The sequence below is a fragment of the Haliaeetus albicilla genome, chromosome 16 (genome assembly GCF_947461875.1).
Source record: "Haliaeetus albicilla chromosome 16, bHalAlb1.1, whole genome shotgun sequence".
In the NCBI taxonomy this organism is placed as follows: Eukaryota; Metazoa; Chordata; class Aves; order Accipitriformes; family Accipitridae; genus Haliaeetus; species Haliaeetus albicilla.
In genome coordinates, this window is record NC_091498.1 from 21233919 (window position 1) to 21261149 (window position 27231).

Sequence of the window (27231 nt, forward strand, 5' to 3'; positions counted from 1 at the left end):
GCAGCTGCCCATCATATACATAGATCAAAGAACAAAAGAACAAAGTGGCAACACATTTGCGAAGTCCAGCAGAGAAGATGGGTCTTAAATCTATCTTAGAGATTACTAACATACATAATAGACCATGCATTAAAATTAATATGTTAAAAATTCAAAGTTAATAAACTCATACTAAGTATGAGTGTATTAGACAAGGTTATGCTGATTATGCACTAAGTATTGCAATTCTTTAACTAGATTTAACTGAATCTACACAGCAGCCCCTGCAGCATACAAAAAGCACAAGCATTACTTAATGAACTTTTCAACTGCTGTTGAACTTTCAACAAGAGGGGAGCATAAACTTCCAGTCTTGGAAACATTACTTTTCTTCAGCATTTCAAAGACAAGGAAAAGGCCAGTGAAAACTGTCAGCTGTTAGACTCAGTGATTAAAGTCACAATGATCAATGATCACATTTTAAACTTGCTGAAAGCTAACTTTCATCAAGGTTCTCTTAAACAAGTGATGTAATACAGAATAAGTATATTGGTGATATTGTTATTCAGAAGAGAACAACGGATGAAAAGGAAGCACCGCAAGAGTGCTGCCAAGAGACTGCAGGTAGTACCTACGCTGCCAAGAAGGCCAGTTTCTGTTATTATTAGAGCTGAGTGTGTATTCAATAAATTTGACTTGAATAGTAAATTCAAGATGCAAATACTATCTTTCCCCTCTACTTCATGAAAAAACAGGCTCTCAGAAAGAGAAAACAAACATTTATAAACTACTAGCAGTAGCTCCCAGGAGGTAAAAACAGTCTTCTACTGCCACAACACTCTACTAAACCCTCACTTTGATGAGAGCTACAAAGCTACAACCACTGCAACCAGTTATTGCCTCTGTGTACACTTAAAACAGAGGCACATTTGCCTGTTGTTTCCAGATGTTGTTCTGTAGTGAGCACTTAGAAAAGCAAGCCTAAAAAAAATATTGAACATACAGCTGAGTCTTTAGGACATAAGTCACTGCTTCATCACCTCCTTGTAGTACTTGCATTTCTCCCAGCAAGTCTGACATTCTTCTGAGACTATAAAAGGCAGCAACAGATAAATTAATGCAATTTTTAGAACAGAGCAATAAAGTGCTTTGAAGTAGCAAGCAACTAAAAAAGGAAATCAAACAGACATTGCATCAGATGAATGACAGTCATCTGAGAATTGGTTCAATATTTAGCCTGCCATATTCTTATGTGAGAATATTATTCAGATACATGTTTAGTAAAAGGTTTTATTGAATCTTATGACATTTTAAGCTTCTAAAGCCCCAGTTCCCAGAAGAAGTGATTATACATGAGTCTTAATGTAGTTCAATGAATGATCAAATATCAGCTATACCTCACTGCGGTTTAAGCAAAGCATTTTTACCTCACATGGTAGAAATTTGTTTCAGTACCTGATTAGCTGCAGGTGAGCACATACTTCATGAGTTCTAGCAGATGACATGGGAGAACTGTTGTGTGTTTGAGCCTTGAGAGTTGCTGCCACATGCTTTTCAGTCTTCCTACCTTGCTGACCATAGAAGATGACTTTATAGACTTTGTGTAGCCTAGTGGGTGGGGAGGCCAAAACAAAGAGCGTGAATTCTACAATATCGAATACCCCATCTCACTGACCTGGCTTTTTGGTTTACATTATCCATACCACATCTTGTATTTCTTCAGTAAAGACATATCTCCAAATAAGCAGCACATAAAAAACCCAAACCCAAGGAATGGGACAGCTACCATGCACTAATTAACTCTACTTCAGATGTCTTCAGAGACATACCTTTCTCTTCAACAGTATATCACTCATATGTTTAGCTCAAAAAAACATGATTAGAAGCCCTGGCCTTCAATTGTTTCTCTAATATTGCTTGCCATCCCAAACAGTGTTCCATTTTTTTGGTTTACATAACTCTTCATTATTTCATCTATCTTTATTTCCCTTTCCTCAGCTTTCTGACTATTTTGCTCAGAATAACTTATCTGCACTTTCCAGACAACATGGTTTTCAATTTTTAATTAAAATAACTGTTTTTCCAATTCAAAATCTAGAGCTCACTGTTAAACTCAGAACTGTGACTTCTCTCAGAAAACGTAAAAAATTGTTTCGACACTTAGCAATCTATCCCCAGGGGGATAAAACTTTGCTATATGCAAAAGGAGTACTTACTGAAACAAACCTGAACCAATATGGCTTGCCTATTTCTTTTACCACACTTTTCCAATAGTCAAACCATTTTACATGCTAATATATTGGTTTTTCTCACAGACACAAAGCCAGTGAGTGGATTGGGTATATTTACTATAAACAATACCATACACATGGAATCTTCGCTGTAAGATAGGGAGAAACTGAATACCTGAGCGTAAGATGAAAAGATTGTCTCAGAAATCAAGTGTTTGCTAAATTGTACTGTATTACTTTGCTTCACAAATTAAAAGTGGATTGTATTGCTCAAATAGCTTTTGCAAGGCAGAGAGATATTATAGAACTCATTCATATTTGTTGCAAACTGATTTTACCTAAAAGATACTCAGAAAAATAGTAAGTTACATGAATTTTACTTTGCACCACATTTATGCTTCCACCAGCATAATTAGTTAATGCCAGATCTCTTCTTTCAAAAATGGGCACAGTTTTACATTAGTAAGGGCTCTGAAAATTCTACATGAAATATGCAAGCACTAACAAACATGCCCTTTGTTTACAGCATGAAACCAAGAGCTGGTCACGTTTAACTTTGTATTGCAGACTGCCTTTAACTCAAGTAAAACTGAAAGACTGGGTGAAGAAAGTTTTAACAACTGCAAGCATAATTTCTGAAAACACACCTGCTGAGAATAGAATTATGAGACCTCCCTACCAGTTGTTTTGTGGATTTTTTTTTTTATATCTGTTATTAAGTGCTACTGCATTTTATTGATTTTACTTTCCAGGTTTATTCATGTTTTGGAAGACAATGATCCAAAAGTAATACAAGCACACATTTAAATACTTAATTTTTGTGCCAGATCCCCCAGTGAAGATTTTCTTTTAAAAGTTGTACAGGTCAGCTGAAAGCTAAGGGGAGAAAAATGTAAGGCTGAGATGTTTTAGAAGACAAACATGCAATTAATAGATCTTCTCTTTTGGCATGATGCAAGAAAAACTAAGCAAAACCATAACCATAAAGTCACATGTGATTATTCCTTTTATTTCCTACAAAACTTAAAAATTCAATTGCTTAGGAAGGTTCCCAAGGCCAGACAGGACTAGGACAGATTGGGAGCAGCATGGGTACAGGCCCAGCAAGTGCCTTAAGAGACATCAACAGAGATTCTTGAAGGCTTACAGAAGTTACACACTCCTTCTTTTTAAATAGGGATAATACTAACTAATCCAAAAACACTGAGAATAAATGTATGTTTGACAACTGGCATCATACTGTCACCTAAAGAGTGTATTTTAATTGTAATTGTTTATAAAATTCAGGGCACTGATACAAACTATACAACACATACACAAACACAAGTTTGCAACTGCACTAGTTAACATCTGATTAAGAGGCTTTAAGCAAAAAAAGCCTTTGAAATATCACTTCCTAACTGAGGGCTTAATTTTACAGTCTTTGAATTCTTTAATAATAGGTTTTGTTTGAAGGGTTTGGGGGATACAATTATTACTAATAGCATGTCGTATCTGTGACAACCCTTTTGCATGCTTATGGTTGAAGGAACCATCTCCAAGGGAAAATTGTAGTATTTGTCACCTGAAAAAAAGCAGGTTTCATACTAATTTAGGCCTCACATGTCATTATATAGTTAAGAAGCAACAATATTTTATACATGCTAAGACAGGAAAAAAGTATTCCCACTTAAAGAATCTTTTCCTCTATTTGCAAAGTTTTATATAAAAGTCTTTATATAGATTTCAAATTATTTACGTTTGATGAGTATTCTATTACATTTCAGTACATTAGTAATTTCTAAATTTATTCATGAAGTTGTTTGCTTCCTTAAGGTAATATGGCTTCAGTTAGATCAATTAAACATCTACTGTCCATTCCACTGGATGCATAGTTTTAATTTATTATAGCTAAAGTCCTACAAATTTATATATTTATCTGGTAATACTTTTGTGGAAGACTTATTTCTGCCTTCTACCTGCTGAAGACCTGCTCCCCTTCCTCATTGTTTTGAAAAGGATTTTGACCTTTATCAGGCATTGGGGAAACCACTAAGTTTTTCACTATCAGAAAGCTGCAACTGAGCTGCTTGAAGCATTTGCACCCTATTCTACAGTTTTCCTTCTACTGCTTTAAATACCTCTCCTAAATGTTTTTACCTGGTATGAAATACAGATGACACTTGGCCTTGGATTTTGTTTTTATTTTGAAAGCTGAAGTTCACACGGTCTGGGAAGATGGCAGAAATAAGTTATTCTTACTTTTCACAGTCTCAGTAATGGTTGGATTTTCTGCCTGCCTTGTACATTGTTTTGACAAATCCTTTATTTCATTTGATCTTTTCCAAGAGCAGAGGTTGTATTTTGATATCTTTGCTGCTGCAGAAGCAGAAAAATATTATTTATTAATATTTACTTTTATTATAAATATTTTATTAAAATATCTTCTTTCTCCTTAAAATATAAAACTGAGCCCTCTGAGCACAGATGCTTATTTTACATCTAGAATGACACCTTTGCTAGCTTACAGCAGTTTTTCAGTGGCTTATTTGTTATATTATAGTTGACTTAACCAAACAATATTGAAGTCCTTACATCTATAAACTTTAGGTATTTGTGCAATCTCCACTGAGTCATTCATAAAGAGTCTTCTGGAGACTGAAGCAAGTAAGTGTCATCTATGTCCCTTTGATAACGCATCTTCATACTTTCAAATATTTAAAATAGCTTTACTTGGCAAAGCTATCTGCTTGGTAAAATTATTTAAGTCAGTTTCTCTCAACTTATTCTTACTGACTAAATATATCAAGAGGGAGTATGTTTAGACTGCAAGGTCTTCAGGATGGGGACAGTATTATTTTTACAATGTCAGGAACAACAATGTTAGGATCTTTGTACCCTACTGTTAATTAAATAAGGAACTCTGTTGCAGAAGATATATGGGCAAGTACGATCAAAAGTTAGCACTCTGCCTGTTTCTCCTTGTCCCTCCATTATTTATTGAAGTTGTTTGGATTTGTTTACAAAAAAGCAATAACAACAAAGTTCTAAATATATTTTTTTCCTGAAAATGACTGAAGAACAGCTTGCATCTCTTCCTTTTACCTTAAATAGAAGCAAAGCTGATTAGAACAAAAAGCCATTTCCATTAAAATTCAGACCATATAATTTCTCGTCTGTGTAGACCCACCCTAACAGTAGTCTTTAATCAAAAGCATTGTTATGATTATTTTATATGCCAAAACAGTAAAGACACAAAAGAACAAGTATACCTTCATAAAGTTTTCCCTTTTGACACTGCCCTTTGAAAGCAAATAACCAGCTTTCACTACTAAACACTAACTTACATATTCTACAAAATTCAGGTAATAAGAAATTTATGTGGAGGGAAGTTCAAATTTTATAATATGTGCTTACACATTATGGTGGCAATCCTACACTTAAATGAAATCAATGCAAATTCATGCCAGGAATATAGAGACACATACAGGCATATGGAGTGGATGTAGGCCTTTTGCAGCCGAAGCAGAAGAGGAAGGAAAAAATAATGATGCTTAGAATTTATAAATTTCACAATTTACATTTGCATATGTAGGTAAGACTACTCAGTCTTTACAGCAAAAAAGAAAGCAAACATTACCCCCCATTACAAAGAAAATGCATACATCTGAGGTCCCATCCACTTCTGAAGTCAGCAAGAATTTTGCCATTGATTTTAGTGACAGCAGGATAGAGCCTCAGGTGACTGACTACATGAAAATTACTGTCCTGTTCACAGCTTTATGCACAGTTCACTGAAAGAAGAGGCCTTTCGAGATACTTGTTACAGAAGGAATGCCTGCATTCCCAATTAAGTATTTTGACACTCATTCTCACAAATTTCTCACCAAGGAATGTTGCTATTAAATGTATTATTCTCAACAACCAGATCCTAAGACCAGCATGGCACTTTTCGTAATTATTATTAGCTATTATGAGCAGCTTGTATTTATCTTATTCTTCCCCTGCCTTAGTTATGACTCATTTTCTCCTCACATAAAAAAAAAAAAGTAAAAGAGTAGTTAAAGGGTGGATTAAGTTTCTCCCTTTGCTGCTTGAGATGGTTACTATCTATCCAACTGCTTCCTTTAGAAATATATGGCATGTTAGTGTGTGATAGGGCAACTAAGTGTAGAAGTGTGTTTTATCCACCACAAATAAACTGGCTGTAACACCAATTAGCATTGTCATCACTCTGGGTTTTTGTTACACTTGCTGTAATGCAGTTGTATTGCTATAAAAAATTCATCCCGTGATAGTTATGAAAAGGAGAAATACTAGTCTGCTAAACGGCAAGAAAACACCAGTATAATTCCCTCCTGGGAAAACAAAAACAATGAAAATATCTATGCAACAACAAAAAACCAAACTGAACAAAAAAAACTAAACAAAAAACCCCTCTTTGCTATAAAATAACAGTACCTGATTTCTAAAATCCTACTTAATTAGAATTTCTGCCTTTCTTTACTAGTTTGATACACAGACAAATGCTTACACTGCTGTTTTACTTTCAGTTACAAGAGCTTAGGTTTGAATGTGCTGCAGATTTTGCATTTCAACCTCAGGCTTAAAAGAAATCAAACCAAAAAAACCACCCCCCCCCGCCCCAAACAACTTCTCAGAAAAGAACTGTCTCAGGAAAAATTACTTTACTGTAGTAGGATTCCTTATACAATTGATGCTTTGCAGCACTGTGCTATTAGCAGACTGTTGAACTCTTGTGGTTCTATTTCATCTCTGGGTTTCATCATTGAAACCCAAATGAAGTCAACAGAAGTGTGCCAAGGCAAAGTTTTTTTGGCTCATTTACTAGCATCCTGCTAAGTGGTAATGTCAGGGAGACTATGCATGGGGTGAGAGGGGGAGGCAGCAGTGGCAGGGAAGATAGCTAAGCATTAAACTATTAAAATGTGTTTACTTATCCCATCATGATAGGCTCCATTTACAAATGCTTAGTTTACTGAAACTTAGTTATAACTCTAAACCAGTGAATTTCACATGAAAGCTTTAAAAATGGTCTTGACAAAAAAATGGGCAAAAATTTGGTATGTTTTCAAATTTTTCTGTGGTTTTTTTTGTTTTGTTTTGGGGTTTTTGGTTGGTTGGGAGGTTTTTTTTCAAAATATTGAGAATTATACCACTCATGAATACCCAGCAAAAGGAAGAGGGCAATCAATACAAAGTCAGAGTACCAAACTTGCATCTTAATTATGATTTTGTAAGTTACTGCTTTTTATTTGAATATTACAGTGGCTAGGTCATATAAGGTAAAGAGAAGGTCACAGAAGATTGTAACTGGATAAAGTGATGTCTTTCAAGACCCTCATAACGTCTCAGTTGTAGTTCTACTATTCACTTCTGTACATATGTCACTTAATTATAAGTTGCTATTGTCATACATAACTTATCACCTGAGCATCTGCTTCTTCATCCACACCAACTGCCTGCAGATATTGTTGTATCTATGCTGTAATGTATTTGAGTGTTCAGTCTCATCATCTTAAAATCCTTGCCTGACAAATACCACTCTTAATGAGAATTCTGGACGTTTTCCCCTATAGAGAATATAGTCAGCTTTACCAGCCCTGCTGGTATTTTGGGCTTGTAATTGCTTCAGTTACTACTCAGTTTCCTATACAGAAGATAGTTTATTACACTGATAAGTTAGAGGAACACAGATGAGCCTTCAAGCATACAAGCACCTCTCTTGGTCTCCAGAAGCCTTCTCTTTTTACACATATCAGTCTAATAAGCCATAATTGCTGTAAACTTCTTTTTGTAAAGTTTGAATAAGTTTGCCCAGCCTTAAGGTTTCATAGAAGCATTACTATTTTTCACCATGTGTTGTCATAACTTTTTGGTCTTACAAGTCACACCCAAATATGTTTGAAAACAATTTCATTTATATGTAAACACCTTGAAACTGCTTTTCATTGCATATAATAAAACTGTGGTCACTATCTTTAAGTTATCTGCAATTGATTTTTGTCTTGCTTATTCTTTTTCATAGATGTTAGTTAAGAGATAATGGAGTTTACTACATTATCACTCTCCCTTCTTCCCCCATTTCCCACCCCTATACCCCCAAATCTTCTATATACCTTCAAAGACTTTATTGATATAACTGAATCCCTCCATAGCATTCCCCACCAGGCCTAGTCCTCTTTCTCCTGTAGTCTTGGAGAAGAGAAGATACAAATCTACAATTATTAAACACTGAGTGCTTCTGAACCTTACCAGTATTTTTCCAGGTTTTTTTTCCTAGGATACAGCCTCTACAAAATTTATGTAATATGTATGCATTCTGTTTGGTTAATGAAATTAAACAGCAGTGCAAACACTGCTTTCATACACATCTCTATGGGTTTGTGGCCCATAAGTTACTACTACTCTTTCCTCCATTCAGCCATCACCATTTAGTACTCAGTGAGTAGGCTATCCTGATATATTTGGAAAAAATCAGAATGTTTAAGAAGGTTCTATAATGACTAATGCTCCTTTGATGTCTATTTAAAGTCCCTAGATGTTCACAAACAATTAAAACTATCTTTTTAATAAAAAATAAATGTCTTGTAGTCCCTCCAGGTGTAACCTTAGAGCTCCATCACGTTATCTTTGGACAACTATGCTCACAAATGAGAAAAATCCTGTACAAAAATAACAAAAATTTATAACACCCATCTTTGTTAAGCAGCACTAACATAGAGAGATGACAAGAGCAGTTCTGAAAATCTTTCTTTTTTTAATATGAGCTCTGTTTCATTTTGTTCACAGGCACAGACCAGACAAAAAGTAAGAAAAAGTTACATAAGTTTCTACAGATGTCAGATGAGAAGGATCAGCTCCTTCAGAGGGAAGTTACGAGAGGAAGAAGGGACTAGAAGTCCTAAAGATTCTTGTTTGCATTTCAACTGGTATTCACAGGTCCCCAGAGGTGCCTTCAATGTCCTGTGCAGCCTCTAAAAATCACAAATTCATGATTCTGTAATGCAATACAAGCACCTCTGCCAGAATTTAATCCACAACTACTCCACCTTTCTACCCTTCCAGAATGCCGAGATCTGCAATAGTTGGTAATTCTCTGGAGGATAACAGCTCAAAAGCAAACCTATTCAACGGCCCAGCTCTTTCTGTACATTCAATATAATGTAAGAAGGAAAAAGAAAGTTTAAAAGAGTTGAGAGAACATCAGATAGCAACACCCAAGGCCACCTGCACACTTCCCCTCCTAAATTTGGGCAAGTATTATTGAATTTTCTATATTGTTAAGAACAATGCATCCACATGGGCTTTCACCATGAAGCAAATATCAGTTGTAAGTTTAATAAAATTCTATGCTTGTGCTAAGCACTTATCTGTTTAACAACACGACTTAAGGAGACAAGCAGCCACTGCTAAGGTAACAGTTTAAAAAAAAAAGGGGGGGGGGGGAATCTACTTACATAAGCCAATAAGATGGCACCCCCCAAACTGGGAGGCATAAATTTTCACTTCAATTGCATTAGTTGGCAGAGGATTGCTTATAAGAATGCTTATAGTATGCATTCCTTAAAATTTACCAGGCATGCAATACCCCTAGTATGTATACTTTTTGTTGCTCTTTTGCTAAAGCCTTACCCAGAAATTCTAGGCAACTAAAAAAAACAAAACAACAACAACAACAAAAAAACACAACCAAAACAAAACATGGATACAAAGGTTAGCAGGCATGTTGCATGGTATTTCGTAAACCATGAGGCAGCACATGCATTAGCAGCCATTTACACTCTAGTGTCTAACATTCACATGAATAGAAATGGCAAAATCAAAAGAGAGGCTAAGGCTATGCCATGCCATTAATGCTTTCACAGGTGCTTCATAACTGAACAGAAAATTGAGTTTCCAAAGTTCATTCCAGAAAAAAGAAAAAAAAAAAAAAAACCACCAGAAAAAACAACAATCAACAGCCAAACAGACAGACCCCAAACATACTTCTGTGGATTTTTAAGATATAACACGGGGGAAGGCACCATCTGCCACAAGCATACATATAACATCTGCATCCAATTATTTTCATGTGAACACGAACACTTATAAGAACAAAATTAGAACAGACCTAAATTTCTAGGCCCAAGATTCTAAAAGTCAAGCCTTCAGCTTCCCAAACACATCTGACCACTATAAAACAACATCAAAGGGAGCCAATCTCCCAGAACAACAACAGAATCAGCTCCACCACCCTCCACCACTTCCCTGCACAAAGCTTTACTTCTTTGGGAGGCTTTTCCTCCCCACCGTCATCACTCATATATGAGGTAAGATTTCCTGTCTTTTGCCTGCCCACAAGAAACCAGACTCACCCTCTCGTCCCTCTTCAGAAAAGTCTGTCTATGCTACTGCCTTGTTGTCCCCTTCTTCCAAGCTTTCTGCATCTGGGAAACAAAGCCATTTTAACAAGTAGGATTACTTAAACCACAATCAGCCTCATTCCTCAGACCTGACCTAATGAGGGAGTAAACACGGTCCAGACAAACAATACAACAGATGCCACTACTCTCTATATTCCACCTTGCTGGCTCCAGCTTCTTGCCTACAGAAGCAGTTGCCTGTCACTTCCTACCCTCAAGCATTGGCATTGTCTTAAAGCCACCTTCATGCAAGAAGTTTTACATTTAGAAAACAGATTTAACAAACTGGTCAGCATTTCATAAGCAGAACAAGAAGGTGCGACACTGAACCATTCAGCATAGAATTTTATCCACTTCCAGGTGCTTTTTCGACCCCTTCATCTGCTCAGTAGCAGGTTTGTATTTTTCAGATACACTGTTTGCTCACAGCACTGCATATAATATTGTATGCAATAACTCTACAAAGTTGACAGTAAGTTTGTGTATATACTAATAAAAACCTTATTATTTTTGCAGTCATAGCAAGACAACATTGATACTGCTGCTCATGGAGCACCCAGCTTAGTTCAGATATGCATTTAGTTTTTAGGAGCTGCAGTTAAGTTGCCCTGCAGTTCACAGTGCTTAACTCCCCTGTAAGCCCTTTTCTCACTCAGACTGTAAAGCATCTTTGTCAGACATTGGAATAGGCTGCCCAGGGAAGTGCTTGAGTCACCAGCCCTGTAGGTATTCAAAAAGCACATAGACAAGGCACTTCAGAACGTGGTTTAGTGGGCATGGTTGATGGTTGGACTCTATGATCTTGAAGGTCTTCTCCAACCTAAATGATTCTATGATCTTGTATTAGTAATTTTGCCTCCAAAACATTGATCCTTTTCATTACATGTAATGTTTTCGTTGTTCTGCTGTCACACAGAACACATACTGTATAGAACATAGTAAGTGCATTAGCAGAAAATATATACTAAATGAGTTAGCAGGCTTAAGTACTACCTGAGCATGGTCCTATCTTCTTCAGAAGTAAGCAGAGTTAGCGTTAGCATTAGCATTAGAAGGTTTATGGTTTTAAACTGCCAAGTTGAGATACAGCATACTCACTGGAGGGTCCTTGAATTGGTGTTCTTTCCAAGTGTTCAACCACAGACATAAGAAAATGCTAGAAAAAAAACATAACAACTGATTTGGCTATCAATAGTCAGTAAGTCAAGCTTACTGCCACACAAGATAAGGTAGCCATTGCCCACTGCTCTAGTTACGCATAAACTACCCAGATATTGAACTACTACAGAATTTCAAGTTGTTTTTTTTTTCCTTTTTAAAGAATCTCAGGAACAAGAAAAATAATACAACTTTACAAACAGATCACTTAAATAACATCAACTCGCCAATTATCCCCCATATGTACCCATCTGCTCAGTACTAAACCTCCATTCCTACTTGCAGTGTTGCAAAAAATGCCATTAAATATCTGTGAGCTGAGTTAATGGTTAAGAACTTGACTAAAAGGATATAATAGAATTTACAAACCTTAACCAAGCTCAGAAGCCCTTTAGGACAGGCATTGTACAGAACCAAGTATAGACACACCTTCTCACTTTTGGAAATACAGCTATTACCTACCATTTCTTCAAAAAAGGTTGAATGAATGAAAGACAAGAGGCTTGCTTCCTTCCTTTATACAGTTGCTCTGTCTACACTTCACCAGTAAAAGAACCCATAGATAATCCACCATTACCAGTGTCAGTCTTCTCAAAATAAATGGAAATTTCCTACCAATTTTGTCTCCAGATCAGAGGTAGAGCACTCATATGAAACTTCTCTTATTAGATATACTGATCTAATCTGTTTGCTTTTGGAAAGTTTATTGTAGATAATTAGCTACATGGATTTGGGAAGATACACTACATACAATTGCTTCCAATTCCAGGAATTCAAGAAACATATGTTTATAAGTGCCCCTAGAAGTGTTTATAAGAAATTCCCCTCCCCCATGCTTTTTTTTTTTTTTTTTTAAAGGTTCAGAATAAATTTGGGGAAAGGAAGGATTTTAAATTCACTCTAACTTGTTCCACAATACAAGAACCATTTAAACATCCTTGACAGTAAACCCCACTGATTTTTTTTTAAACAAAATTTTTGGAACAAAATTCAAGTTGCCAAAACAAGAGCAGCACCTTGGATGTCATCCTTTTCTGTATAATAATGAACTTAACTCTTCTTTGAAAACTGCTAAGGAAACATATGGATAATTTCACAGAGAAGTGTCACAAACCAAAGCCCTGCAGAGGAAAGTAAAAACAAACAATATCCTCTTCTCTTCACTCAACCCATTAGAATAGTAACAGAATATAAACTAAGCAAGAGAGCAATTGGTCATCCTCATGGAAGAGTCACCAAAAGAGTCACAACTAAACTTTACAATATTAAGATAACAGAAGAGACCACAAAACTCTCCCTATAATTTGCTATGAAGTTGAAGTAAAGCTTGTCATGTAAAACTAGACAATGGTGTGCAATTTGGTTTTTTTCCCCCTCAAAGAGTATACACAATAGAGTCACATTATACAAGTACAAAACTGCTTGGCAGCCATTTGAGGGCAATGTGCTAGGGTTTGGGGCGGGGGGGGAGGAAGAGGAACAGCAAAACATGGGATGTTACATGAAGGATCTGGAGTGCTACGTGCTTGAGTCTAATCAGTCAGAATAACTTTGATCTCACAAAGTCATGACTAAAATAATTACTTGTTTTTTTGTAGATTCAGTACCTGTCTCTGAAAGCACTAGGGATAGGCTCCTTTTACAGTCTACCAGGTAAAATTCAGCTGCTTTCCCACATAATTTCACATATCTCAACTCTTTCCAGTTGCTGGATGATACAATGCATGACCTTACATTCCTTTTCACCAAGAACACTCCAAACACTCACTGCAAGAAGGATTGTCAGCACAAGTGCTAAATGTGCTGTTGTTTACAATGGTGTTCACCACTGTACCTTGGGAGTTAAGAGCGATAATTTAAACAAAGGCCATTCATAATTTCCATGTTGTTATGGTTTGGTCAGTGCCTCATCACTGTCCCCAATATCCCTTCTGAGCTACATTTTCTGCAGGAAAGGTGCAAGTTTACAGTAGGGGTCCTTCCCACATTAGCACTGCTGGGACTGCCAAGTTGTGAATTTTACATTGCTTAAAGCCCGGCCATTATACGGTCTCAGTCAGTACTCAGAAAAGACAGTATTGTCATTAGCAGTTGTCCTAAACCAATTTTTCCTCCTCTGTGCCTTGCATGGCCACAAGCCACTGTACACCATTTAAAAATCACTACAGAAGTACTTTCTCACCTCCATGCCAACATCTTCCATCACACTCAACTATCATATTACCTTCATAGATGTTTATGCCTACCTCTGTTCTACAGCTAGTATTACTCATCTGCACGTTTAATATAAAATCTTTATTATTGAAATCAAATAGGAAAAAAAGTCCTCTGCTGATGTTATCTAAACAAAAAATAGATCTTCAGCATTTTGAAACTAAGAATATTTCAGAATTTGTAAAAATATTGTTTTTTTTAAATAACATACTGATTGGAAGTACATTTGCTGACTTTATATTATTCCTACATGACAAACATTCCCATCCATCAAAGACAAAAGCTTCTCATCAGTGACCAAAATATATAGTCTACTCATTTGGACCTGCCTCCAACTTTTCACTAATGACTTATTTTAACAGTGGCAGAAGAAGCAGTCTCATGCTGCTTCAGGAACCAGAGATACTGAGAAGCACAGTGCTGATATGCAAACTGGGCCCACCCAAGGTGCGCAGGCCTTGAAGCAGTGTAACTACGCTTATAAAACATCATAGAATCCCTGCCAAAGTTCTGAATACAACCAAAATACATACCATACTCAAGCTCTGCTGGGTACTGATAACAGAACAGTTCAGGCCTAGTCTGCATCCACCTAAAGTCCCCACAGCACTTTCTAGTCTTCACCGAATTCCACATCAACTGGTATTTTCTCTTGCAATGATATATACACAGCAACACTCAAAAATGCACGTGGCTCCTGCAGCCATTTGCCTGAGCTAGTTTAAACTAGTTTGCTTGGATAGTTGCCAGGAATCTAAACTGCTGATTTAACTAAACCCCCACTATTTATGTTAATGGAGTAGCTAGCCATCTAAGAAGAGCTAGAATTTTAGCTAAACAGCCTTCAAACCTAGCTGATTTAATAGAGAGGGAAAAGTGCTTTTAAGATGCCTTCAATCTCTTTATGAGTTGTTCCAGTTTGCCATCAATAGCAGTAGGCAAACATTTGTGTTACTTGTAAGAGTGACTTAGCAATACTCTTGGTATCCACTTTTCTAGGAGCAAAAGGAGAGTTTAAAAAACATGTTCTCCTTTTTAGCAGTTCTATTTAATATGTAGAATCACAAATATTTTGTCTGAATAAACATTATAACCGATAGTTTGTCAAAAAAAGATGGACAACTATACACTGAAACCTAACAACATTGCTTCTGACTGAAGACAGTAGTAAAACATTTGTCTTAAAGTCAATTATACAAATGATTAGTACATCTAAATGGTTTAAGTAAATGTCAGAAGCGCTTTTACATGACATGAGTGTCAGTAAACTCCCTAATGTAGCATTGGGTTTAGTATTTTATAATAGACATTTGTTCCACAGCTCGGAAGTCTGCATTTTTGTCTCAAATACATTCTTGAAAAGCATTGCAGAATTGGATAAACTAAAGGAAAATGCTGTATCCTACAAAATTCAACAGTTTACCATTTTAGCCAACAAAATTTTAGCTAATGTAAGCAAGCAGATTGCAAAAAGGAACTGGAATTAATTCAAGTAATGCTAACAGGCTAGGACTATGTTTCTATTAAAAAAAGAAAAAAATTCGTTAATAAAACTTACTGATTTGGAGATGCCTCTGATTTGTATACATCTGTCCACAAATTCAATACAGTAAGTCTTGGGAAAAAAAGGTTTTAAAGATGAGAACAATATTCACTTTTGCAAATTCTTCCTGTCACTATCTATCTCAGGTCTCCAATAAAGGCGTAGGAAAAAAAAAAAATCATACTATTGAGTAGCAAATACTATAGAAACTATACTTAAAAGCAAAAAACCCTAACAATAAGACATTGTTTCAAGAGAAGCTACACAGATATAACCATGCTGGTCAATCTTGCCTTGCAGAAGTAACAGACAAGATACTTGTAGGACTAATTCCACCACCCCCCCCCCCCAGATGCTTGCCTATTATTATTAAAATTGATGAGAACACACAAGAGCAATTATTAAAATATACTGTTTCCTGACCTTGTAAACAAAAACGGCTAAACATTTTTTTTCTAGTATTATTCACACAAAATAACTACCCTTCAGCACTGGGCATGCTTTGCATCCAGTCTCAGAACTGGATGTAAAAGTGGTTTGGAGACAAAACTAATCTGATTGCAGGTTGTTATAGAACACCCAACAATGTAGACACATTACCATGACCATATTGATTGTACCTAACTTTGAATGTGACTCTGAGACAGGGATTGAGCCAATGACCTTCAGAGACCCCTTTCATCTTAAATTATTCTGATTCTGTGAAGAAAAACTGAACACACATGGCAACACTTTTTTTTTTTTTAATTTGTTTATTATTATTGTATTTATACCTCAATACTGCCCTCTGCTGATGTTTATACTGCTTGATTACTTGAACGGAAAAACTGCAAGGCTATGTTACATGACTGTTTTAACACTTCTGCAAATGAAAGAAGGAAACAATTGAAGCATGTTCTTGTTCTCTGATATTCAAATCTGTACAGCAGGCCGAATCTCTAGGTTTATAGCAGAGAACGTTAAGTGGTCAATACCCTTACCAGGTCAGTTTGGAGAGCATATATATATTTAAGGTCGATGTAGATCTCTTCTCCCTCACACCCTAAAAGTTTAGGTTATTTCACAGCAGCCTTCAGAGCCACAAAACAACCCTATCCAGAGCATGTAAAAAGCTCCAAAAAGAACTATCAGCCTTCCTTGCTACAACAATAGCAAGTCCATGCAGGTAACTTGAAGGAGAAGATTAAAAAGGATATGATGGAGAAACCTCCCAAACCTGGAAGATCAGAGTGATCACAAGAATTAGCAGCCATTCATCTCCAGCTGCCTGAGCTATAGTTTTACATACACAAAACCATGCAAATGATAGAAAAGAGACCTTAGTAAAACTTATAATCTCTAGTACAGAAAGGATTTAGGTATAATTTATTGTCATTAACTCTTGGCAGGTTCTACTTAGGAGGGCAACATCAAAAATGGTTTTAAGACACAGGTAGAATGGACATATGTAAAAAAAACCAATACAACACACAACAGAAAGTCAGCTTCTCCAAACACTTGTCAGGATCATGACTGGCTATTTTAGAAGTTCCTCACTTGTATAAGAATTAAATTCTATTAAATCTGCTATAAAGCTTTGCAACAGGAAGTCAAAATTTTCCCTTCAATATGTTCAGTCTACTTAAATGTAGTTCCTAAGCAAAATTATTCTTTTCTCCAATGCTTACCCTAATGTCCAATCTTTGAAGTGTTCTGCAGAAATGTTTTGTCTCATTTTAGACATATCATTGCTAAATTTGTGCTAAATTTTTTCTTTTCTATTCCTACAGTTTCAATGACCAGTAAGAGATCCTACTAAATTTACTGCATTCCCTAGTTAATGAGGAATAATAGCTTATTAAAAGTCACAATGATTGAACTTTTCTGAGGGAAAGTAATACAGGTATTTTTATATTAGAGTTAAGGTATTAGCAGAAATATTTGCAGAAGTGACATTACCAATCACATGTATATGAAATCAAAGGATTGATGGTTTTCACATCTCCTATGATGTTTACAAAGAACCAGACAGACCACTCTATTTACATACCCATGGTAAAATACAAATTACTCTTAAGAAAGGTAGAAAGACATCTTTTTCTTTGTACTGCTGAATGGGACGTAACAGCATTAAATATCAACAAGGGAAATTCAGGCTAAACTTTCTGAAAAACATTAACAGCAAAGTTAAGCAATGAAACCAATCACCACAAAGATTGAAGGGTTTCCATCACTACAGTTTCAGACAGATTATTATCAGTATTGTATTCCTTGTGTACAGCTTCTGCACAAAATGGCACAGCTAAATTAGAAAGCATATATTTTTAAGATTACATCAGAAAATAGAACCACCTTTGGCACTGTTAAAAAAGGACTCAATATTAGAAGTACATCTGACTAAAAAAGTGAGAATCTGAGACATACATATCTGTTCTTCCAGACTTGAGTCACATAGCTGTCAAATGTACTAAGTCTACCAATTTTGCCTACATGAGTTGCCTAGTTTGTTGCTTGAGTTGTGTCACATTTGATTAACACAAAGGATTTATGCCTGAACAATATTTAGTTATTAACTAGTTAAAAGTGTTTCTCATCCAAGTTTTGTGTTTCCAGCACATTATTAATAACCACACATACACCTTGAAATTGCAAAATAATCTGCTGAGGTGCAAATAGGAGCCCCTCTTTAACCAGTGAGGTAATAACCAGAAGTAACTTGTGAAAGTTGCATCTTCCTTCATTTAAATAATCTGATCTGTATACATGCATAGTCACTTGACTGATATAAATAAACTTTTACTCATACTTGCAGAGGCAACATAGTTCTGGGAGTTTCTTTACTGGCCTCTGAATCCACAGAATTCTTGACTAAGTTCCAGCAGCAGCTCTATTAGTGGTGATGTGCAAGCCAGAAAGAACACGACTACATCCCAGGCTGAGCTTGCAGATAGAAACAGTTTTATTTATAAACATACTGCATCATGGATGGCAATTCCAGCAGCAGAGGACTACAAGACACTAACAGTACCACTACTGCTCTTTGACAAATTAAATCAGCTCTGAACTCCAGGCAGACATCCATATGCAGCTTACTGAGAGAGGCCAATTTCATTCCTCACACTATTCAGTCTTACTCACATTGAGGATGATAGATATTGTTCTATTAATATGCAAACCCAAGAATTTCCAGGCAGCTTGCAATACAGCATTTCTAGCCTGGTAGCTTGGTACTGCTGTGAGCTGCACCCTAGACTCCATTAACAACATGGGTCAAAAATATTAAGTCCAATATCTCCCTGCAGAACCACCCTGACATACCAGGGAATACTGTTTTTAAAAGATGCCTTGAGAAGGGGGAAGGAATGCCTGAAAACTTAAAAGTGTACATTATTTCTCTCCCTAAAGGCTGTTACCTGCTTCTGGGAAGTTACAGTTAACAGGTAGTTGTTTAGTTAAATTACTTTTGAATGGATATTCATTGCTGCTCACACACCAGCATTATCCACTTGCCACATGGCTTTAGAAATTGAGCAAGAAAGTGTACTCAGTGTAATACATGGAAATAGGTTCCAAATTATCTAGTGAACAAGTGCCTAGAATACCTCCTTGCTTCTGAAAATAACGTTTGCTTCTGAAAATAACGTTTGCTCCTGGCTGATAAGAATTACTGGTTGTCTTCCAATCTGAGGCCTTAATTCAAGAAGATAGCTAGGCATACGCCTAGTCAAGTTAAGAATCAATGGCTCTACTTGCATGGATCAAATTAATCATAAACTTAAGTTACATGTTGATAGGAGGTATGAATACAGTCTTCAAGTATGGCATCCATCCATATTACTTCTCAAATAACTGAACAAAATGTCCCTGGCCTTCTAAGAAAAATGTGCAAATAAACACATCAAGTGCTAGACAGAAACACAGAACAGACGTTTCTTAAATTAATAGCTAGATACACATTGTGCTATTACACTGGGGTTTTAAAGTAATCTGGTTTATGTTTTTCATCCACAATGTAAGATGATAAAAAATAAAGTGTTTTCCATTATTAATAGTAAGATGCATGTTAAGAAATTAAATAGAATCATTGGCATAAAGGTCAAGTTTTAAAAGTTCATTTTTTCCTCTTCGGATGAAATGAATTACAGAAAATATACCTACTTCACAACTAGTAATTAGATCCAGTAGAATAATAGTTTCCATCTTGAGGAGAAAAAAAATATAATTAAATTTACTATTTTTTTTGCCCATACAAAGATCGTCCCTGCCCTAAGGTTACTAGTGTGTCCAACAAAAATTAATGACTTCTATTTAAACAGTAAGAAAGATATGTTAATGAAACATTAGAGATGGAGGGGGAAGAGGTAGACATGAAAATACACTGGTGAGAACATAAAGTAAACCTTAATAAAGTCCCAACATCTCTTACAATTAATGCTGTGGTTAGGAGTCAATACTGTTCGACCTGTAACTATGTATTCTAGCAATGTTTCTATTAAGGTCAAAGGAAACATCCATGAAATCTAAGTTTATGGATATATAAATAGACAGAAGAGCTAGGTTACTTACAGTTTATCATTTTAAATGTATACATAATGTATTATACAGCATATTATATAGTATAAAATATATTATACATTAAATATAACATGCACGGGTGTAAGGAGGAGGAAAATATATCTCTATGTGTGTACATATACTTTATTTCAAAATACAAATATTGCTTTATTTTGACATTCCTCATTTAAAAAAAATGATCTTAAAAGGTTGTAGAATAAGCTTTTAATAGCTTTAAACGTTTACTCAGAAAAAATATTAAAAAGACAGGTTTCAAAACTCAACACAGGATCCAAACTTCCAAGCTTGGGTCTCCTGTTTACATCTTAAACTTCACATATTCAGAACATCTACACAGGCAGGAACTCCAAAGCATTTATAAATTAAAATATAAATCATACCCAGTTTCTGCAACATCCATAACATTCAACTTTGTCCTCATGCAGACTTGGGATTTTGCTCTCCATGTTTTCAAGCACATTAGAAATGAGCTTTAAGTTTTCAGAAGAATTCTCTGTGCTCTAAAAGAGATTTATATCAACTTTTAAATATTTTTTTTAACTAGACTAGTAGGTATTTGCATTCACAGGCTACTGAACAGATCTTTCAGATCTCATTTGGCAGGATAGAGCTCTGCCCACAAAAAGTAAGGGCACCGATCTGTTTAAACATTGTCACTTCAAGTGTTTAAACAAAAGTGGAAAGGGTTCTGTGGAAGAAGAAAAGAAGGGAGACACAGAAGAAAAGTAAATCATCAGAGAAGAGACTATGGATGTTAGAGACATGAAAATTAATTGCTTTTCCTATTTAATTTCTATGTATAGAAGTCAGTATATAGTTTATATTATAAATCACAGTAACAAAAAGGACATTGAAAGCAACCAGCCACCCCTAAGAAACAGAGAAAGATCTGTGCACATATTCGCAAAAGCTTTCTTCATCTTCAGGCTGATTCTCAGGCTTCATTCGTCCTGAGAATTTCAGCACAAGTGTTCATTGTTATTTTTGGAACTGACTTCTACACTGAAGTACTTGCTTGTGTAATGTGTTTTCCTTTCCTTAAACTTTCTGTTAAAAGCTTGGGTTTTAGAGAGCATGCACAGATTTCAGGATGAAAATAATTGTTTTAGCAGTGATACAAAGCAAGGAGGGGATATTTTAAATAAGGTGTAGACCCTCCACTACTTTCATAACATTTTCAAAAGTGCAATTATAGTAACAGAAGACATTGATTTCTGTACCTATTCTGCAGTCTTTTCTTACCTTTGATTTTCAGTACACAAATAACATTCCATTGAATATGGAGAGCATATTTTATTTTAAGCATTTTATGGAAATAACTGTCATTAAATTTCATTATTTTACATCAAAGTACCTGTCAAAAAAGCATTTTATGAAAAATAATTTTATCAAAAAGACTAGAGAGTGATGGAGATGCTAGATCTTGATGTTCTTGGGCTAGCTACTGATATCTCTGTTAAAACATTAGATAATTTTGATCTATATGTTGAGCAATTTCATTTCAAACAACATGGTATCAGAACTCAGGAGTGCTCCTGGAAAAAAGCTTTGGCAGAGAATAATCAGTGTAGTCTCCATCTCAAACTTTTTTCTTTTCTTTTTAGAACTTTTGTTCTGTTCAAGTGCAAGCTTTTATAAAACCAAGTATTTTAAAGAGAGAGAATACAGAATGGCAAAATTCCTGAAGTTCATCAAAGTTAAGAAAAAATTCGTATCTCTCTCTCTCTAGGTGTAAAACTGATTAAAATCTTAGACACTAATTCTTCCTAGCAAACAATCTATAGTAGAAATCAGTGACACTTTCATTCTTTACATTTCAGCACTGCAATTTCATCTGATATCTCTGTAGTCTTTTGTATAATCCTCACTTGTCCTATTAATTGCTGACATGCATTTAAAATCTGTAATACTGTTGCATAATCCCTAAAAAAGCCTTTACCAGGAAGATAAGATGAAAAAAAAAAATATCCGCCTTTGCTAAGTAGCTCTTTGTATATCAGGTGTTTATCATTCAAATAAAATTTATCATTGAACAATTAAGTGTTTATCAATCAGAGCTTCCTGGAACAAGTAAGCATATTTTTTACATGTTGGAACATACTAAGGCCAAAGAATAAAAAGATTACTCTAACAGGAAAATGCAAGACTGTGACTAGAAAAAAATACTAAACTTAACTCCACAGTATAAGCCGAAACGCTCTCTAAACAGAATGCTGGATAGTGACTCTGAAAATGAATCATTCTTTTTGTTGCCTGAAGGTGGCAATAATGATACCATACTTACAAAGCATTTCATTGACAGTTTTATATTTCGAAATTTTGTGAGTTTTTAAGCATTAAAAAATTAACTGTATAGAATTGCACTTGTACTGCCAGCTTTTTATGGCACTATTCATTTTCCATTAGCCCCACAAAGGACAGAATGAAAATCTCCTGTATCGTGCAGCTGCCTCTCTAGAGTTTTCTAAGAGAAACTATAAAACAAGGCAAAATCAAGACTGTACTGTTTCTGTGACTAGTTTTTTTTTAAACCACACTTCTATACCTACTAATCAAAGCTAGATGTAATTCACAAAAGGTAGAAAGCTATCAGTGCAAAAACTACCCCCAAAAGAAAAAAAATCATCCTTTGAAAACCAACCGTGAACCATACTGGGGTCAGACCTGGTTCTGCATCCACAAAAAAATAAACAGAAATCCTTCCCTACACCCCACATGAAGAAGGATACTGAAAAGAAGTGCAGCTATAGTCTCAGCTCCACAATATTTCTGAGACATTACATTTTATGCAACCCAGGCAAACTACAATGAACAGTATAGTAAATAGAAATAGAGCTGTATAAAGCTGAAATTCTTGGCATGCTAGTGCTAGGTGAGAGGATCCGAAGAGTAACAGTTTTAAGTATCGCAGAATATACTATTTAGACCAAGTCTAGTCATACACCATTTTTCGTGAAGTTACTTGCACCTTTCAGGTCTGCAGGACACAAGAGAAGTTCTTAATGTTAAGTGCTGATGTTAGAAATTAAAATTCAAGTTACTTTGCTGTTAGTGTTTCTGATGCTAGGAATTCAAAAAAGCATATGGTTAATAGAAGTGAGAGTGCTAATAAAGGCTAGCAAACCAGTTCATTGACAGAGATTAGAAAGAAGTCAGCAGTACAGTTAAGAGTTAAGTGTGTCTCATGGTTTTGTACCTTAAACACAAAAGCATTCTCTCTCCATTTTCAAATACACAACTTGCTTGCAAAACACAAGCTATCACAGACATCCTTTAAAGCTTTTGCTTGCAAAACAATTCTTTAGATTTAAGTGACTAACTGAATAGAACTTAATTATATTTATCAGATAAATAAGGCAAATACAATCATGTGAAGAAGCGTGAACAACAACAAAAAAGTTACTAATCCTAGCAGCATAATATAACACAGTTTTTAGTAGCTGTAAAGACCATCCATTCTTACAGCTCTGCCTTGTTACATTTCACATTGTTTTATTAAAAGAAAAGGAGCTAGCTTTGTAGGAAAAGAATACCTATAACATTGCTCAAAGTACATTTAATAGAGCCTGCCTCAGTGTTCCCTTACCAGCAGAATAGAAATTCCTAACTCCTTACTGTAGCAAGTTTGAGATGTGCAACTAATTTAATAGCCTCTGAAACTAGCACAATATTAAACTACCTAATATGACAATAGCATATACGTATTAACTCCATTTTTAGCACTACCTAAACCAACAAATACTGTCCCTTCAAGATACACATACCATATCAGGGCCTTAAGTGCATTAATAAGCTTTAATGACCCTGACCAGCCCCACGTGGTGCATCCTGCCACACCCCTGCCTACAGCGCAGGAGCCCCATTTAAGCTCAGCCCAGGACTCCCAGTCCTGGCCTGAGTTACACTATGAAAGCATTGGTTCCCAGCTCAATCACAAGTAGGTCCCTGTCTAGCTAAAGGTACACTCCTGATCTGGACCTTTGCCTGAGAACTGATTTTTATCTTGACCTTGGATTTGCCTTGTCAGTAAGAACCTGCCTGGCAAGCACTAGGCTGGATTAAACCCTGCCTCACTGACTGGCACTTCTAGCTTGACCTCAGACCTGCCTTATCACTGTGGACTTGCCTAATATCTGCCCTGCTCAGGTACTCTGACAAAGCCCCTGACCTGCTGGCTGTATGCGCTTACCTCCTAGGCTCCCTCCCTGAGCGAGCAGCAGCCGTCGCTGCTCCCTGACACACAATGCTGAGCTCTTCAAGCCACCAATGTAGGATCTCTTTCTTTTTTTCACAGATCAGAATAGGAAGGTCAACAAGTGGGTGCTGGTCTTTTCTGTCAGGTGCCTGGACATAGGATGAGAGGAAATGGCCTCAAGTTGTGGCAGGGGAGGTTTAGGTTGGATATTAGGAAAAATTTTTTTACTGAAGGGGTTATCAGGCATTGGAACAGGTTGCCCAGGGAAGTGGTTGAGTCACCATCCCTGTAGGTATTCAAAAAGAACATAGACAAGGCACTTCAGAACGTGGTTTGGTGGGCATGGTTGATGGTTGGACTTTATGGTCTTGAAGGTCTTTTCCAACCTAAATGATTCTATAAGTGACTACTGGAGTGATGGTTCACACTGTTAGAATGGAATTAATTTGCACTCTGAAGATTTCTAAAACCATGCTTATCTTAAAAAAAAAAAACCACACACAAAAAAACTGAAGAAAAAAAAGGTTTTTATTCTAACAATAAAAAGTAAAGAAACTTTGCTACTAAAATACCCTGCTCCAAGCACACAACTGTTCTAAATGGAGGTTTATTTATTTAAGCATACACACCTAAACATAAATGGTAATTTGCTTGCAAAGAGTAGTGGTCAGGTAGGTAGAGGGCATTTTTATTATGTTATTAAAGTAGCTTAGTTAAGCTCAATTTTCATTCCTGAAAAAGGCTTATAATTATATGTGGTAATAAAGTTTTTAAATATTATTTTTCACTGTATATAACATATGATGACTGGAAGTTCAATTTGCTATAGATTGCTTTCTATTTATATCAGTATTTCTGACATTGATAACAATCCAAGTTTAAAAGTAGTAATGTAAATCTTCATAATAATACATTTCAATGAAATAAAAACAAAAGACAGCAAGATAAAACAAGTCTCTCTTCTTGAAATGCTCCTAAGCATTCAGAAGGTAACCCCCCCAAACTCTTTTCGCTAGAACAATATTGTATACATTAAAGAGGTTCTACATACCTAATAGTGATTTATTGTTATCAGTGTATATAGAAAAAAAAGAGTCTTCCTGCTTCAAACAATATAAAAGTCAATATTTTGCATAGAGTAGTAATAAAATTTTAAACAAATTAAACTGTTTCTACTAGATTTATACCAGGAAGCAAGAATGTTTTCCCTCTTTAACTTTGGTTTAATATTCTTAAGGCCTGACCCTATAAAATCTTTCATTTAAACTAGTTTTTTTTTTTCCATGAGTAAAGCTAGTTTACTACGGACACTAACTGGTGAACAAACACCTCAGGAACAGACTGCCTTTTCAGTCCAAATGGATTCAACATTAATTAAAATATCTAAAAAGTAGTTTATTTGTGAAAAATCAGCCTATAAATCAGAAAAGTAGGCTTAGGAACTCTATTAATTAGCATCTTACTCTGCATAACATTGGTTTTGGCATGTTTTTAATGAAGAAAATGCACACTTTCGCTCCTGTTAATTTCAATGTTGCTCCACTTTCCTGCCACATGCAAAAGTTTCTCTACAAAAGATATTTACGGCACGTACCTACTCAAAGACCTATATGAGTAGGAGAAATACTCGTTACACTTCATTGGACCAGGTAACTCAGTTCAGAATAATTAGTGCATAAATAAAAATCAAAAGCTGAGATTCAAAATGTTAAGTAATTAAAATTACTTTCTTTGGCTTCAGAGAACAGGTGACGCTGCAAGTAAGCTAGCCATTACTACTGTAATATATACTATCATAGTAATTCACAATTAATTTTTAAAATCAAATTGAGCAATTTAATGCTTTATAGTTGTGATTAGCTATAGGACAAAATCAAGTTTGTTTTAGGGTTTAATAGGCTGTGTAAGTAATATGTCAGAGTTTTTTGGGTTTTTTTAAATCTTCTTACTAGAAATGTACCAGAGGATCTTTTAATCTTACTACGTTGGTTTTTTAACCTTGGTACAGCTACAAAAGTAACTCAGATTGGTCATATGTTACTATGCATGCTGAGTTTTATCCAAGTACATCAGTGCACCTACCATCGTAATTGGAAAAAAACAGTTTAGGAACCCAATTTTGTAATTTCTTCTTTACTCGTGCACCTCCATGTGGCTGAATGCCTCACACAAATCAAGTACCAGGATCAGGGCCTAGGTTCAGGATTCAGAATTTTATCAGATTCCGTATATGTAATTAAAAACACTTGGATAATTTGGAAATAGTTGGCCAAGCTGTGGCTAAAAACTTGTAAATACGTATTAACAATATCACACCACCTAAGCTAGTCAGACAGTATGTATTTGGATTTACGAATTATTTTTTTTTCCACAAAGACAGGGAAAAGCCACACATTTTAACGCATTTGGTTGGAAATCTTGAACGATTTTAAAATGACGTGAGAAGAGGCACAGCCTGAGGGAGTCGCGGTCTCAAGACCAGAGAGCAACCAGGTGCAAATCTATTCAATTTAGCAGTGTGCGCGTGTATGAATACAGGGAGTTATCTCTTGGTATGCTATATATATTTCTATGGGTAAGATGTGACATATATATGTACAAATTAGCGGGACTAATACCTGCCTGCAAGTCCCCGGTAAGCCCTCACTCTGTCCTGAGGAGACCGCTCGCGTTTTAAAAGGCCCCCACACGGAAGACCGCCGCGAGCAGCCGCCCGGGAGGTCACACAGCGCAACGCGTAGCGCTCCAGCCTGGGGAGGGCACAGGGCACAGGGCACAGGGCCGCCGGCTCCCGCCGCCTCCCGCCGCCCGCCCAGCTGCCGGCCGCGCCGGTGCCTCGCCGCTCGCTGAGGGGCGCCCGCGAGGCCGCCGTTGCCGCAGCAACAGGACCGCGCGCGCCCGGCCTCGAAGCCCTCCCGCCTCCCCGCGCACGGGGGCGGGGCGCCTCCCCAA

General features: G+C 36.2%; 1 protein-coding gene across 2 annotated transcripts in view; it reads right to left on the minus strand.

The window, feature by feature from the left end:
• The window catches only part of IRAG1 (inositol 1,4,5-triphosphate receptor associated 1), a 125560-nt gene extending 98539 nt beyond the window's left edge, over positions 1 to 27021 (minus strand). Inside the window, exons 1-3 of one of the 2 annotated variants that reach the window (XM_069803853.1) lie at positions 26898 to 27021; positions 24274 to 24428; positions 20465 to 20582 (exon numbers count right to left, since the gene is read on the minus strand). The gene's annotated coding sequence lies outside the window, so the exon portion shown is untranslated. The remainder of the gene's footprint in view (positions 1 to 20464; positions 20583 to 24273; positions 24429 to 26897) is intronic. The other variant, XM_069803854.1, reaches the window with a different exon arrangement.
• Positions 27022 to 27231: the final 210 nt, after the last annotated feature.